Source organism: Pseudopipra pipra, chromosome 6 (genome assembly GCF_036250125.1).
Source record: "Pseudopipra pipra isolate bDixPip1 chromosome 6, bDixPip1.hap1, whole genome shotgun sequence".
NCBI classification, from domain to species: Eukaryota; Metazoa; Chordata; class Aves; order Passeriformes; family Pipridae; genus Pseudopipra; species Pseudopipra pipra.
The window spans coordinates 30,175,905-30,191,880 of record NC_087554.1 but is presented as its reverse complement, the minus strand read 5'-3'; the positions used below and the strand labels follow the sequence as shown (position 1 = coordinate 30,191,880).

The 15,976-nt window shown below is 46.4% G+C and overlaps 1 long non-coding RNA gene across 1 annotated transcript in view; it reads left to right on the top strand.

Moving 5' to 3' along the window:
* Nucleotides 1-3,723: 3,723 nt before the first annotated feature.
* LOC135415874 (uncharacterized) overlaps nt 3,724-15,976 on the top strand; it is a 35,746-nt gene continuing 23,493 nt past the window's right edge. Inside the window, exons 1-3 of the long non-coding RNA XR_010431314.1 lie at nt 3,724-4,494; nt 5,544-9,201; nt 15,383-15,580. This is a non-coding gene — a long non-coding RNA (uncharacterized LOC135415874). The remainder of the gene's footprint in view (nt 4,495-5,543; nt 9,202-15,382; nt 15,581-15,976) is intronic.

Sequence of the window (15,976 nt, the reverse complement as noted above, 5' to 3'; positions counted from 1 at the left end):
GAAGTGGCGTCCTTTTAAACACATCATGCAATGTCCTTGAACGTCTGTGTGTTCTGAAAGAAGAACAATTATGCTTGTCACTGTTCATAGCAAAAAATGGAACAGATGAGTCATTTAGCTTTTAATCACTTCGGATAATAAGCATGGAATGTTAAAGATTCATGCAGTCAGCATGCATCATTAGTGTGTGTGTACAGATGCTTCTGAGAATAGGCATTAGTCCTCGTTCTGGGGCAAGAGGCATTTTTAAGTTGGTGGGTGTGAGTACAGCAGTGGTACCCTGAGGCTTTGCATTTTAGTGTTTGTGCCTTCTAGGGGCAGCAGTTTTCTGCAATCCCTGCATTTCTCAAGCCCTCACCCACAAGAGAGCTTTAGAATTTAATTTTAAAAATAATGTTTTCTCTATAAAGTGCTTTACAAAGCTATTCTAATAATCTGTTGAAACCTTTAGAAAGGTCTTTGTAGCCTAGGCTGGGATTTGGATAGATCATAGGAAGTGCAAGGGGGTTCTTTTCAGAACGAGGTCTGGCCTCTGCAGCCCTGCTGCCTTCTCTCCTTGCTGTTGCAGAGTCCTTGTGTACTGAGGTAACGGAGGGAGGAGCTTTTGTGCCTTGTGGAGGAGCTTTTGTGCCTTGTGGATCGGTGTGTTAAGGTGGCAGTGTACCAGCCGCTGCTGGGAGCAGGCATGGAGAGGGGCTTAGATCCATAGTTAACTGGATCTTTACTAGTCAGCTTTGGAGAAGGGGAGGCTTCATTCTCACAGGCTTGGGATCTGATGCTGGATCACCCCAAGAGGTGTGGAAGAAAGGGCTTTAACTTCTGGGGATAAAAGCAGCACTGACATGGGGGTGGAAGGTTAGCTGTGTTGAGACCTTAAGTGAGTTGATCCTGCTTACTTGGGTTGATGATGGGCATCTGTGTCCCAGTGGGACTTAGCTTCAACTGGAACCTGGGTAGCTGAAGGCACCTGATGATGGGAAGGGGGTGGGATGTCAGACTCTTCTCTCAGGCTAAACATGAAATGCTGTCTGCTGTGTAAATAGTTGTTCTGAATTCTGTTTCTAAACTGCACCGCTTACTTGCCTTGCAAGTGGTGTGAGTAGGTGTCTGCATATTCCCCGGGGAGCTGGCTGTTGTGATGAGGAGCTTCCATTTTAAAACAAACTCCCAGGCTGTGCATCATGGGGGATTATGTTGACTTCTGGCCAGAAATGATTGTGTGTTACTCAGTGTAGGTTCGTGGTATGAGCCTGTTTATCCTTAGTTAAGGTGGATTACTTGAAGTTACAGTGCATACTTTGGACATTGGAGGTGTTAATGCCAATCCTCAGGAGTACTGGTGCATGTACTGTCACCATTGCTGGGTGGTGTTCTCATCAGGGGTGCTGTTGAGTGCACTGTCTGATAAAAGGCACATTCAAGGTTCATGTGTTCTCAGAGGTACAGCTTGCTGGGCACTGACTCAACATACTAAGGCAGCCATGGTCATGGTTTTTGTGGCCTCTGCTGTGTGGAGAGAGTGTTGCTCAGGGTTTGGAAGATGGGAGCAACCAGCAGTCCACAGGCTGCTCAGCTGTGCACTGAATCTTGCTGGTTTCTGCACAGAGAAACTTTTCACGCCTCATTTTGGGTCTTTGTTACAGAAATTACATTAATCTTCGGTGATGTCTTCAGCAGCCCCTTCCAACATGTGCCAGTGGGACAGTTACAAGTAAGTGAAATTAAAAAAGGGAACTGATGCAGGCAATGATTTTCATACAGGCAAAACTGGGGGGAGTCACTTGGGAGCATGGCCCTAAAGCTGTCTCAAAGGGTTGTCAGAATGACTTGGAAGTCACTGAATGTCTCCTTTCTGGTCTGGCAGGGAGAGGCTTAGTCTGGAGCAAGGTCTTCAGAAAACAACGTGGTGGGTGCAGGTAGCTCTGTGGCACTCCCTTTCTCTGGTGTAAAATGAGCATATAGATCAAAGTCCTACACGGAACTGCTGGAGACCTGTGAGCTGGCTGCAGAAGGTGCACCTCAGAGGGTTATGATAACAGCTGCTGCAGAATCCATCTACTGTTTCCCTGAATTCCCACTGTTTCTGCAAGGTCTTGACACTGGTTTCATCTGTTGAGCAATAACTGTGTCCGCACCTGCACAGATCACTTGTGCTGTATCTGAGGAAAGAGAAAAATGTGAGAATAAGCAGTTCTGAAACCAGGTTATGGAAAGATTGTGACACAGCTACAGTTGGTATTGCTGGGTGATTTAAAGCAAGAGGAAGGAACTTGGAACTCCTACCAAAAGAGTGAAGCTGTGTTGTTTCCAGTGATTTATGATTTGGAGCCTAGAAAGCCACTTTTTTTTATTGTAGTCTTACAAGCACCTGTATGGCTGTTTCAAATGTCAACTGCTTTGCACTGAAGGCAGACCTGAGGATCCAAATGAGAGCAGGTTTTTTTTCCCCATTAGCAGTTACCCTTCCACATAGTTATGAAATGTGGTAAAGTGATACTGCAGCAGCTCTGTAGCAGCTATTCTGCTGCTGCTTTGTTTCCAGGGACTGCAGAAAGCCGGACTGGAAGCATCAGAGGGGTGACTGGTGCAGGATCTCATTCAACAGTGCATTCTTCAGCCATCATTGCAGATAGACAGCCGGGCTTTGGCATTATGGACCTGCTGAAGTTGGAGAAGAGTCTATCTTATGTCTATACCAATACTGTATATATTTTTAAATTAAGTTTTGAGCTTTTTATGTACTTTTCTAGCAAAGGATCCAAATGTTTCCTTCCTTCAGCTGCAGTACTTGGCAATTCTGTTCTCTTCTTCCTCCCCCCACTCCAAAAGTGACAACCTTGACAAGAGACTTGTTACTGTAAATCAGCAATAAGAAACCCCTAAAACTCAATTTGTGAGCGTTAGGGGCAGGCATTCCTTTATTATCAGCACCAGACACACAGGATGATAGCTCCTCTAATCGTGTATGCCCCATTCTCAGCTTGCATGTTCAGTAAATGTCTTACACGTTCACTACTTATAAAGTTCACGCATGTTAATTAGGTATCTCCATGATGACAAAGAGGACCATGACAAGGATTGCATTCAGGGCTTTGTCCATGGCCTGCTGGCCAAATGCAAATGGTGGTGCCACACTGGTCAATGAGGTCCTTTGCACGCAACTTGGGCTCCAAAGCTCTGGGCTCTCAAAAGCTCACTCAGTTTCGTTCATCCTACCGAAGGGTTTAGAGGTCCCTTCTTCTGCAAGTGGCTGGGAAAGTGAAGGAAGGCTTGAAGAAGTCCAAATAACATTCAATTAATGCAAGCAAAACATGAGCTCTCAGGACACTGCTCTTACCCTTCAGCAGCCGTTGAAACAGAAATCCACGTTTAAAGCAATCAGACGTGAACTCCATTCACTTCAGAAATATGCTGTGCAGTTTGTGTAACTTCTGCTCTGGTCTCCCACCTCTTCCAGCATCCAGCCTCACAATGAGAACGAGAGCATAGCTGGTGGGAGAGGGAGACCTGTTCAGAAGTTGTAAAGACGGACACTTCATACAAAGGAAAATGAATCAGAACTCTTGTCCACAAGATATTGGTAGGGCCAGTGCTTAAAAACATGATGCATCCCAGGGTACTTTGTTTTTAATGAGCGTTATAAAATACTTACTCTTCTGGCCATGAAGCAACATCTTGATAGGAGGTCTAGGAAGAAACTTCCTCCATGGGTGAGTCATTTCTCTAGTAAATTCTTAGGGGCTTTCATGTCTCTTTTCCTGATGTGCTAAGTTGGACACTGTCTAGAAATTTTTTGGTTGCATATAGGAATTAATTCTGCAAGCCTTAATATCCAAAATATTATTCCATCTTTATCATTGAGGGGATGTTCTGCATAGTAGGAGCCTCAACTGACCTCTGCAGTGCAGGGCTGTGCTCAATGGGCAAGCAGTGCTGCCTTCAGCACCATGATCCAGCTGGGGCTGCAGACATCACCCGAGCTCTTCAAGCAAATCCAAATAGGCAGCTTTTACCCACCCCTGAGTGGTACCTGCCTTATGCTTTCAGTACGAGGCTGCATGGCACAACATGCACTCGGTGCTCTGGCATGGAGGGAAGCAGGAGCTGAGCAGCTGATGCTGGGGCAGGAAGAGGGACTAGAAAGGTGGTTGATCCTCCAGCTGCTGCAAGGGTGACTGCTGGTCATCCTGCCACTGCTCCACCCCTGGCTGCATAGGGGATGTGCTTTCCTATGCCTGCCATGCTGGGGAATGGCACATTGCCTGCCCTGTCCTAAGGCGCCGTGCTTCCTGATCTCTTCCTCCAGATTTTGCCTTCATTTAAGACATTTATTGCCTTCAAATTGTCCCTAGGTCCAGGGAGAGACTCGAGAAACATAGCTGAACACATTAGACTAGAGCAAAGTGAATGTCATTACCCCACATGCCTGTGGATGCAGCTGTATGAGGCTTCTGTCAAATCACCTGCTACTCCATCCCTTCCTGCGTGAAGTTGGTGAGTGATAGCACTCTTCACTCCTTCTGCATCAAGAAAGTGTTTCCCCTTTGGTAGAATCCTGTCCTCTGCTTGCAGAATATAAAGCCTGGGTTTAAAAGAGCCTCACAGATAGGGAAGTTGTTATAGGATAGTTGTGTTACAGTACTGGGGAAGAGATTTTAATCAGGGAGGTTTGCTGCCCTAAGGCTGAGTTCTAATCCCTATGTTGAAGGGCATTATAATTCTTCAGTAGCATGTCCATAGCTCCTATTCATCTGGGAGCTCAATAGGCTCAGCTTCTCCAGCCCTATTGCTCTGGAAACGCTGCTGGCAGCAGGAAGGAATGTAGGAGCTGGTCTCCTTGTTCCTCCTCGCTCGCTCTTGCTTTGGTTGGGAACTTTGTTTTCCAGGCTGGCAGCCAGGCTAGAAAAGCCCCAACAACAGCTCAGGAGCCCAGCACAGGCATCCCTCATCAGGTGGAGAGGAGCAGTGCCTGCAGCTCCCAGTGGCTTTGCACATCCATGCCCAAGGCTTCTCCTGCATCTTTGTGAGTACCACAATGCCATGCTTGGAGGCAAGCATATTTTCCCCATAAATCACAGGTTTTGCCTTGAGACTTCTGTGTCACTGACAACTGCCTGACCTCATTGCTGGGCCCCGGCTGAGTAAGCAGGAGGAGGTGGCCTACAGCACTGTATGTGTTTCATTTTTCCTTGGGCATCTGCAAGATTTCTAGACACAAGCAAAGGCTGCCAAAGTAGCACATGAGCAAGATCCATAGGAAATAAGTGAAAATGTGTGAGTGAAGCCCACAGCAATTCCTTATCTCTTTCTACTCCTCCCTTCAGGTTTTTCTTTCCTGCTAATCCCCAGTCTTCCTAAGGAAATGTTTGTTTTTCACTGCATTTGCCTTTTAGCTGTGCACCCAGTTTTGTAAGAGGTGAGAAAAGGGTCAAGACAAACAACTAAGTATCACTGCCTCAGCAGCACCTGGAGCCCCTTCCTCAGTGCAGCTCAGGTTTTTAAAAACGACAATGTTCTAATGCTCTCACCCTTTGTCTTTGCAGGGCTGTAGAAGAATATTTCAACTACCCTAATAGTTAAAAAAACGCCTGCTAGTTGTTTATTGTTCAAGCATTCCTGCTGCTTCCCAGTAGTTAATGGAGGAAATGCCATGGGAGCCAAGGGAGAAACTGGTCAAGGGAAGCAGAATAAATTAGGATCATTTTTTCACCCTGGCTCATCCTGGGACATCCAGTTGTTTCACACGAGCATTGGAGCTGGGAGGTTGCATTCAGATGTGGCCAAGAGAACTGGATCTTGGCTCTAAAGCTGCTGCTCCCTTCGGTGGGATGCGGGAGGTGGGATGGCTGAAGGGCATGGCTGGAGAAAGGAGCATGCTCCCATGCAGTGGGCCTGAGTGTTGTGTGAGCATACTGCTGGTAGCCTGCCAGGGCTGCTGCTGACCTGGTGGAGAAGCTGCCTGTTTCATCCCTAGGCAAAGCACGCCTTTTCCTCCCTTCAGCCGCTTCCTGGAAGGTCTTAGTTCCTAAAAGGTAAACTTCGAGCTGTTCTTCAGATGTTCTCCGCTTTTTCTCTCTCAGCTCATATGTGCTCCAGCAGCCAGCCCCCGGCGCAAGGGCCTCTGCGTGGAGCCGCGGAGCTGCGCGGAGAGTCCTGCCCGGCTCCCGCCGCTGGAGGGCAGTGGCCGCATGCCCAGCGCCCCGGCGCCCCCCGCGGGGAACAGGCCTCCTAAAACAGTCTCACCGTAGATTCCCTAGATCGCCTTTATGGAGTCAAATAGTCCCAAATTCAGAGATATGGCCTAATACAACAGGCGTCACGGGACACTTAACAAAGTGGAGGCATTAAAGGAGGCATTTAAAAAATGAATAAGAAAACGTATACAAGTTCGCAGACTTCTTGTTGGAGCTCAAAATGAGCTGGGTTGTGGACTTTCTTTTTTAAAAGGAGTTAGCGGTTCATGCTTTCATAATGCAGCTTTGTAAATTTATCTGATAAATACAAAATGGCTTATGTGCTTCTTTCAATAGTGAGAAGCTGAAGCCCAGTTTTCTAGTTTGCAGCTGCGATCATTGTCTCTTATGTGTTTTTACAGAACTTAATATAACTTGAACTCAGTCCTGTAATTACTCAAAGGCTCTGTTCCATCAGATGTGCCCGACAGGAGCAGTGGTGCTTGATTTATGTCAGATTTCACTTTCTGTTGGCCCACAATACCAGGCGTGACTTCAACATCTTGTGTCCATATTTTGCTCAGGTAAGGTTTGAGAAAACAATGAGAACTGTACAGTTATGTGCTTGGCTAATCAGTTTGCTCATTTCTATGTGTTTTTGAGGTTTTGCCCACCACAGCCCTGCCCACATGTGGGCACTATGCTGGAGAGGCTGTCAGGGAATGGAACAAGGAGCTTCTTCAGAGGCAATCGTGATTTGTCATGACTTGTTCCAGCTGTGGCTCCCTCACACCACAGTTTTTGTACTCTCCATATTTTTTCACTTCTGTCATCACCTGAAGATGAGTCCCATTTAGATGGGAAGTCTTCCATTTAAAATCTAGGTCTATTCTGTCCTGTCACAGGAAAAGTTCTGTGTTCGGAGTGGTGGTTAGCACTGCTTGTGTCTGAGCCCCCTGCAATAGGGTCAGAAACAAAAAGAAGTTGAATGGGCTGGTCTTGAGATGCAAACCATTCACCACCTGGCATGGAGCACTCTGGGCAGAAGCTGCTGTGTATCACTGGCCGAGATCAGCTGTAGCCTGATGACACGGTGATGGCCACACTCCCCTCTCTCCTCATCCCCATGCTGGGTGCTAGTGTGTTGCCACACCAACTCCACTATGGCGGGGACTATCCAGCATATCACAAGGAAGGAGCACATATGGAGGGGGGCTGGAGAGGCTCCCCCAGCTCTGGATGGTCCTGCAGGGCTCCCTGCAGCAAGGCTGAAGGCCCTGTCATGATACAGGGAGCATACCCTGGAGACTTCCTGCAGCCACTGGGAAGTGCCGGGAATGGACAGCACTGTGACCTGCAGTTCATTGCCCAGCTGTGTCTGCTGCAGCATTCCAGCACAGATGGTGGCCCCATCCGGCACCCAATGCCAGGGTGGCTGGGACCTTGCATCTCTGCCTTCCTGATGGCAGCTGTGCCCTGTTCCCCACTGCTAGGCATTTGCTGCCTCCCTACCCTGGTGGTGCTACTCTCAGCAATCCTGAGCGTAGACAGGAGTCAAAGTTGTTTTTATTTATTCAAATCCCATTTAGCATCCATCAAGCTTAAAAATCACGATTACCTCTTGTACAATTTTGTTTCATAGGAAAGTAATTAATTTAGCAATTAAGCTGTGCCCAGAACAAATGATGTAAGAGCACTCTGTGTGGGCTAAATTAGTACCTGCTGTGACACAATGCCAGCATCTGTCTGGTTTAGTGACATTTATTTTAAACAGTCAGAGTGGAGATGCTGCACCCTGTGTAATTTTACTGATGGCTTCATCCCAACCAGAGACCCAGAGTCGACTCAGTAGTGTCCGCTGGAGCATGCTCCATTTGGTCAGCAGTGAAAAAGAAGCTTACTCTGATGCCTTTTCTCTGTGTCAGGGAGGGTGTTTTAAATTTGAGTTTGCTGGCCAGGTGGGCATTGTTTATGCCTCAAGCAGTGTGGGAAGCTCTGGAGAAAGAAATGCTGCTCCTGAGAGCGTGAGGTACTTCAGCCATTTAGACGAACATTTCTATTATATCAGTGCACTGAATCTTCCTCCAAATTTCTAGAGTGAGGCTTTCTACCAGCACTGGAAACTGCCAAAGGGCCTGGTGGGAGGGAAGCGTCCTGCCCCATTCTCTCAGTGGTGTTACTACCCTAAGGGATTTGCTCCAGACAGAGAGCTCCGCTTCTGGAGAAGGGTGATTTTTATGGTAGGCAAACATAGGTTGCCATGGATTTCTGGCTGCTGAGGTACATTCTCTGTTTCCCTAAGGAGCCTGTAGCAGCAGGCAATGTGGTGTTACATGGGAAAGACTCTGTTTTCCCTTGGTGGGAAGAAGGCTGCAGGTCTGGGGCAGAAACCCTCCTGCTGATGTGTTGAGGGGAGCACTGGAGGCACCCCACGTTCCCAGATACAGAGGGTGTTTCTGTTTTTGCTGCCTCTGCCTACAGGAAGGGTGTCAGCATGGTGTTGGAGTAGAATCACCTTAAAGGCATATTTTTGAGAGGAAATTCTATAGAAGGAAGCGTGTTTATGCCTGTGATGTTTATTTTTCTCTGTAGGAAAAGAGATATTTTTTAATGTAGTTACTTGTTAACTATTTATTTAGTGGGTCTAGTTAATTTTGACTGTTTCATTTCCTAGGGGACCAGACATCAACAGCTTCAGAAAAATTTGACAGCTTAAGTTTTCTTGCAACTTTGATAAAATGCTGTCAGCAGGACAGCAGAGCATTCCTTAAGCCTGTCTCCAATCTGTATAGCCCTAACTATTGCTCTTAGTTTCATGGGAGAAATGAACCTTGTCTACTGTTCTTTTGACCTTTGTGGGATGATAACTATACAGAGAATGATATGTTTTCTCTGGGTCATACGAGAAGACTCTTTGACACGAGCTTGGGAGAGCTGATCTGGGCAGCAGAACGTTGCCCAGTCCCTTGCCTAACTTCCAGCTGTGGATGCTGTACATCTACAAAGGGCAATTACACCTTCAACTGAGGTGAGTGTGCTTTGTTTTTATCAAAACTTATACTTTAAATAATTTCATTGGGTAGATTGTGCTCAAGTTCTGATGTCATAGCTTTAAACTGTTCTGTTAGTGACATGAACTAGCCCTCCTTCCTACATAATGAATAGGAAGATTTAATAAAGGTTAGGGAAGTGGAAAGTAAGAAATAAGGCGATCAAGAATCACCAAGGATTAATGAAAGAGTCCAAGACCCTTATGTAAACCCCCAGGGAGAGCCAGGAGGTCTATAACAATGTAGACTCATCACCCAGTTTTTCCCCTCCTGCTGCTCCCCAAGCTCCCATATGAAGGGCAGCCAAATTGCCTTCATAAGTGAGAGAAATTTCCATGTCCAGGAGAAAGCCTTGAAACTACTACCGTGGTTAATCTTAAAAACGAGTCCCCAGGTGGCTGTGTGAAAGACTTCTAAAAAGCATGAGGAGGAAAAATATCTTTTTTTGAGAACAAAAAGAAGAAATAATTTAAGTAATCCAGTCCAAAACAGATCTATATTTAAATGCATGCCTGACCTTGTAGGACCAAGCTGACCTTTTGGAGTTACAGGGCTAATAAGTAGTATTATTAGCCATTGTGATGCTACTGTGGAGCCTGTGGCTTTGCCTGGTCCTTGTCTGCTCCTTCAGCATTCTTGTATCACTGACTTTGGTGCCTTGAAATGACCTTCTCTCTCTTCTTTCTTACACTTGTGGTTACTCATGGACTTTACATGGAAGCTGTAGACTGTGTGTATTAGAAGGTCAGATTTCTCTCTCTCCCATGGGTGTTAAGAGTTTCAAGAAGAGGACGTTAGTTTACTTAGCAGCAAAGAGCTCCCTAAGAGACAGAAGTGGCTGGAGCCACACTGCACTTCTTCATGAGGACCAAAAAAGCAATTGAGGGGATGGCTGGGATCAGTCTAGATCTTGGTCCTGCTCTATAGCCATCTCCTTTGTGGGAAAAGCAGTGGGGAAGCAATTTGACCTTAATAAGCGATAAGCATAGCGTGTTCTTGCTACAGTTTTCTTTTAAGCCTGGTTCTGTTTTCAGCATCCACAGAAAGGCGGGTGTGAAAGCCTGACTCCCACAGGCCACTGGGGCGTCCCAAGTGTGCCAGCCTGAGGGCATAGGGGACAGCAGGAATTCACAAGTCAGCACCATAGCTGAGGTGGGGCTCTTGAAACCATATCCCAAGGCATGTCTGGTCATCCCTGGGTAATCCTGGAGTATTGACCAAGCTCTTGTTATTCACAATCCATCAGTGGAGTAATCCTAAATAAATATTTGTGTGTACAGCAGTACTTGGATACTTTTTGTTTACAGGGCAAGCTCTGTGAGTGCTCAGTGGTGTGGCTGTGCCACTGCTTTTTATTTTGGATTTGTGGAGACATTTGTTCTTTTTTTTCCCCACTTATTTTGTTCCTTTTTCTTCAATTTGCACCTGTTGTGACTGGACCCTGATTCAGACTGAAGAGGCAGCATGTGCAGAGCTTATGGTGTTCACTTACAGGAGAAGGGAGCTAGACCTGTTTTCTTGCTTAATGTCCTGCTGTGGGACACAGGCAAACCAAATTTTGCCTCTCTTCAACCATCCTGCTACAGCCGTTGCCTTCTGCCTGAACTGAGCTATTGGCCTTTCTGCATGGTGCAGATGTGCCATGAAAAGTTCAAGAGGACTGTTAAAAAACCTTTGATGATTTGTGTACTTTACCCATCTGCCATCACCTCTGGCAGCTTATTAAGCTCATGTGGGCTGAGCTCTGCCTAGAGGAGCAGCCTCCATGTAACTGGATCCCAGTTTGGGTACCAAACATATTCCTTGTCTTCATGAATGTTTTGCTGAGTTTCTGGGCTGGTGGAAACCTCGTGGGTTTGAGTTCCACTGATATATTAGGCACTGCTGTGCTTTGGTTATTGGCATTCCTGTGGTCAGCCCTCGTGCCCGAGGCTTGTCCAAGCACCCAGGCCATGGCAAACCAAACCCAGCAGTGCAGTGTTTTTGTCTTGTTTTAATTAGAGTAGGACATAATTATTAGCAGCATGTTTTTGTTTCCATTTGTTCATTCTGGCAGCAACCAAAGGAGGCCATTATCTCTACAAGAGGATGTTTCAGCACGTGTGACCGTAAATAAAGCTAACAGGATCAGTGCAAAGAGAGGATCACATTCTCTTAAGGACAGCAATCGATAATCAGGCCGTTACATGCCAAATCCTTTCAAGAGGCACGATAGCAAGTTTGCACTCAGATCAGCCTTTAATCTTGCAGGATCACTGAGCTCTTTACTGGCTGATACATTTCCCACAGCCTGTCTGCCTGTAACACCGGTCTCCCTGTAAGACATGGCAGTTTGGAGACAAAGAAAGTAAGCTGATGCCTTTTGGGCAATATATTTCTGTATGGATCAGGCTAAAGATGGAAAGTCAGGTCTGGGTTTGACCAAGATAACATTTCACAACCTTCCTTGCTCTGTGAACAGCAGCAACCTTGAGCATACAACATGTTCCTGGAAACCGTGTGCTTCTCTGGTCCCCTTAGCCGGGGACAGCAGCCTCAGTTTTAACTTTTCTGCAGGCCTTGGCTGCAAACAACATTATTCTTGGAAGCAAAATGCCACTGAAGACCTGCTCTTCATGCTGGCAAATAAAGTACTTAAGCAATGTGATGTTTGTTAAAACAGCAAAATATCTTCTAAAAGTGTTTTTGTGGAACACTGGGGGAAAATGATAAGATGTATACTGGAGGGTGTTCATTCCTGAGATTTCCAGTGTTTCCTATAGTCCTCATTTTAGTGTGTCTTTTGATCTTTGCTGTTTGCCCCAAAGCTATGGGCATTAGGTGAGCTCCTCAATTTTATTTAAAAAAAAAAAAAAAGAAGAAGTTCATAGCCCTCAGGGATTTGCAGAAAAGTTTGAAAATGTGATCATAAACTTCAGGAAACCAGACTGCAATTAGGAAAAGCTCAAACATTTATAATTTTCTTTAAAAAAACCAGAACAAAACCCCTTGCAATTTTAAAGCTGTGATTCTCTGGATCTTGATGCATAATTTTTGAGTATGTGGGGTTGGCAGTGCTGGAAAGGATGCTTTTCCCTGCCCTGATCATGTTTTTTTCTGCTGGAAATTTTATTTACCAGCTACTTTAACTGTTTCTGCACCTTTTTGTTGGCTGGCCTGTCCTGCAGCTGAGGAGCCCTCTCCATCTCTGGGGGCTTGGAAGGGCAGACGGAGATGGTGGCAGCGGTCAGGATCACCGCAGAGGCTGCCCTGCATGGGTGCATCTGGCCATGTGGTTCAGACCTGCTGGGCAGCAAAGTCTCTCCAGGGTCTTAAAGCCTGCTCTCCTGGTGAGGAGGGTCCTGGGGAGATCACCTGGGACAGCAGCAGCTCTTGTACTCCTCTCAGTTGCAGCCAAGTGTATGGCTCCTCCTTTGCAAGCCAACAGCTTGTCTTGGAGGATTGTCTCCAGTGGGCAAAGCTTGCTGTAGGGATGTAATCTTCCCTGAAGGCTTACAAAGGGAAGGGGCTATTTCCTTCAGGTGCTTGTTTGCATGGTGTGGTGACTGCTGCGAGCGGGGCCCCCAGTGTGACCCTGCTCTTTGCAGGGCATGGAAAGGCATGGTACCTTCCCAGAAATCCTGCAGGGATGCAGGAACACCGTTGGGCTCTTTCCTCTGCTTCTTCCTTCCCAAGCCACCCTCCCCTGGGCACTGCTCTTTCATATTTTTAGAAAGTACAGTTGATGTTTTTCAGCTCTGAATTTGCACATCAGCAGCCATTGCACAGTGAATTCTCAGGGGCCTATTTATTTCGCAAGCAAGGGTCGTACCCTGAGACAGTGTTTTCCACCACATTGTCAAGAGCACCCTGGGCTCTAGCTGCTTCAAAATGGCAGCTATTGTTTGGTGTCCCACGTCCTGCTTGAAACCAAGCCTCCCCTGGACCTGTTTTAATAGCTCCACTTTGTGGTCTATTTATCCCCACATGCTTTCAGGGTGAGTGGGGAAGGGCTCATTCCTATTTTAGGGACAGATGCAGCAACAGGCTGCAAGCAGCCCCTTTTTCTGCCTTCCTCACAGTTTTATGGGGTAGTCCTAGTTTAATCCAGCACAAGTCCCTTGTAGAACTGGAACATCTGGAGACTGGCCATGGTTGCTACACCAAGCTCTGTGCTATGAGGGCATAGGCCATTGCATCCTTTGCAGAATGATGCCTGCAATAGGGAAATTATGCTTCACCCTGCTCAGTCAAAGATTTGAATTTATAAAAAGTGAAATATCAGCCCTCTGGGTAGAGGAGGGCAACAGTGAGCAGAGCTTTGTTTCACAGCTTCAGGATGATCATGGAGGTGGGGGGAGTCGTTTATCACTTTTGGTCAGAGAAGATAGCAGGACCAGTAGAAAACTTCAGAGGCTACAGCCTGGCTGGGCAAAGTCCAAATCTCCTCCCTCATTACCCAGGATCTCCTTCACTGTCTGGGCTTGGGGACTCTGTGTGTTAATATGGCACACCCATATTAAGATTGTATACCCATCATTTCCCTCAAAAATACTTATTACAGGGAGTTTGTTTCTCCACCCCCCTATTGTAAGCACCCCTTTAGCTAACCTGTGCCATGTTCAACTAATCCTGCAGGGCTCTGAGTGTTTTCACATTTTCCTAGCTGGGCTGAGCGCCCTTTCAAACCAATAGCCTGAATGCCACCCATGCATATTCATGTTCCCTGAGAAATGCAATTGTAACTATTTCAATTATGAGAACCCTCAAAACCATAAATGTCTCCAAAGTTGCAAAGAATGCCCCAGCCTGGAACTGAAATCACCCTGGCTCACTAAAATTTGCCCATTACATTTTCATGAGTTTGCCTGTATCCAATGTTTCAGCTAGAACAGTGTTCTTACTTCCAGCATGTGCATGTGTGCAAGACACACTATCTGCTTACCCTGACATGATGTCCATGCTTCCAGACTCAACCAGGTCTCCTTTCTCCCACTACGTCTTCTCCCTAGGTAAACAACTCTTTTGGTTTGTCCTGTTCATACCTGTATTTGCTCATCCACTTTGAAAATAAGCTCTCCATAACCTGGGATAATATTGGTGTTTATTTCGGCTGGTTCAGGGTTTTGCTAGCAAAGAGGGCAAAATTCTTGCGTGGTTCTTAGGCCAATGTGCTTTACTTCAGACACAAGCAAACTCTAGTCGCACTTAGCATGTGCAAGTGGCTGTGCAGCACTGCATTCACATACAGAGGTAAATAAAGGGTAATGATAATGTTGCCCAGAAGGCTTAAACATCAAAGGCCAAGGAGCAGTTAAAATGTATTACGAGCTGTTGGCAGCGATTGTGGGGGGTATTTGTGTGTTGCTGATTTGGACAGCCAGAGTAAATGAAAACCCTCTGGATTAATTGGTACCCCAAAGAGATCTAGAGGAAAATAAAGGCTGATGGAAATTGACAAACAAGGGAAAACACAGATAGCTGGGTGTGTTGACCTGCAGTGGGGCACTGCTGATTCATTTGCAGCTCCCTACTGTGCCCTGGGAAGCCAAGCAGAGCTGGGGGTGCCCTGTCAGCAGCTCGCCTAGTGCTTTGGTGGGAGCCCCAGAGGCAGCATCTGCAGTGCTGCTATTTCAGCACATCCAAGTGTGTAGTTAAAGGTGAGACTTACCGGGTGTCTTGTGACACCTGGACACAGGACAAGAGTTTAATTACTTTTAATGATGTGGGGTGCTAGGGGAGGGAGAGGAGGCCTGGTATCACAGAGTGACTGAGGCTGGGAACTTCATGATTGATTTGCACAGAGACTGCTGGCTGAATCAGATGACAACCAATATGGGGAATATTGAATGATACACTTCCATCTTTTACTAGGATACCTGTATTCCAATTACTATTATGTGGTTTATTATTAATGCTTCAATTTTACATAAAGGGTGTTACACTGACAGCCATGCAAACTCCAGTCGGTTCATCCTGTCGAGTAATTCCTCAGTCCTCTTGCCTTGGTCCTACCTACTCATCATTGACTCTGGTAGAGACACTTTTTTATTGCTAGTCTTGACTAGACACCTCACAGTTCGTGTGGTTTCCTGTTCTGTTACACCAGTTCCCCTGCAGCTCAAGAGTTTGCTTCATTCCTGTACCCAACTCCATGCTTTGCATATTTCTCTCTTGCAGACTTGAGGAATCCTTGTCATGGGAAGAAAAGCACAGAAGGTGATGTGCTTCTGGTCACCTGATGACTTACAAGGTCTCTTTCTTCTCACATTATCCTTTCAGTGCATGGATGAAAGGAAGGAAAAGGCTGCTCAAACTGGCAGGTTCTCCTAACCATGTGTCCTTCTGGCAGCTGTGTGGATGCGATGGGGATGGAAGGTAAAACAATTCCAGAGGGAGCTTTCTCAGTCCTTTTCCTGAATATACTTATGAGAACAATAGATGAGTAAAATTGGCAGAAAGACAGAGAAGAAAAGCAAATTGTTGTATGCACAGGTAGGACTGCTCATCTCCTCGAGACCTTGACCCAAGTCTGTCAGGCTCCTGTCTGGTCTCCCAGCTCATTGTCACAGATGATTTAAAGCATGGCTCAGCTCTGCAACCTTTGTCACTACCCATCCCACTGTCCTTCTGCTGGCAGTCTCCTTCGTTCTTTAGGTGTCACAGGAAAAACCTTGCTTTCTGCTTGTGCTGGGGAGCATTGTAACAGGGTGGGAGAAGCAGCAGTCTTCTACACATTTTTAATATAGTGAGGCCCTAGGAATGAGCACCACC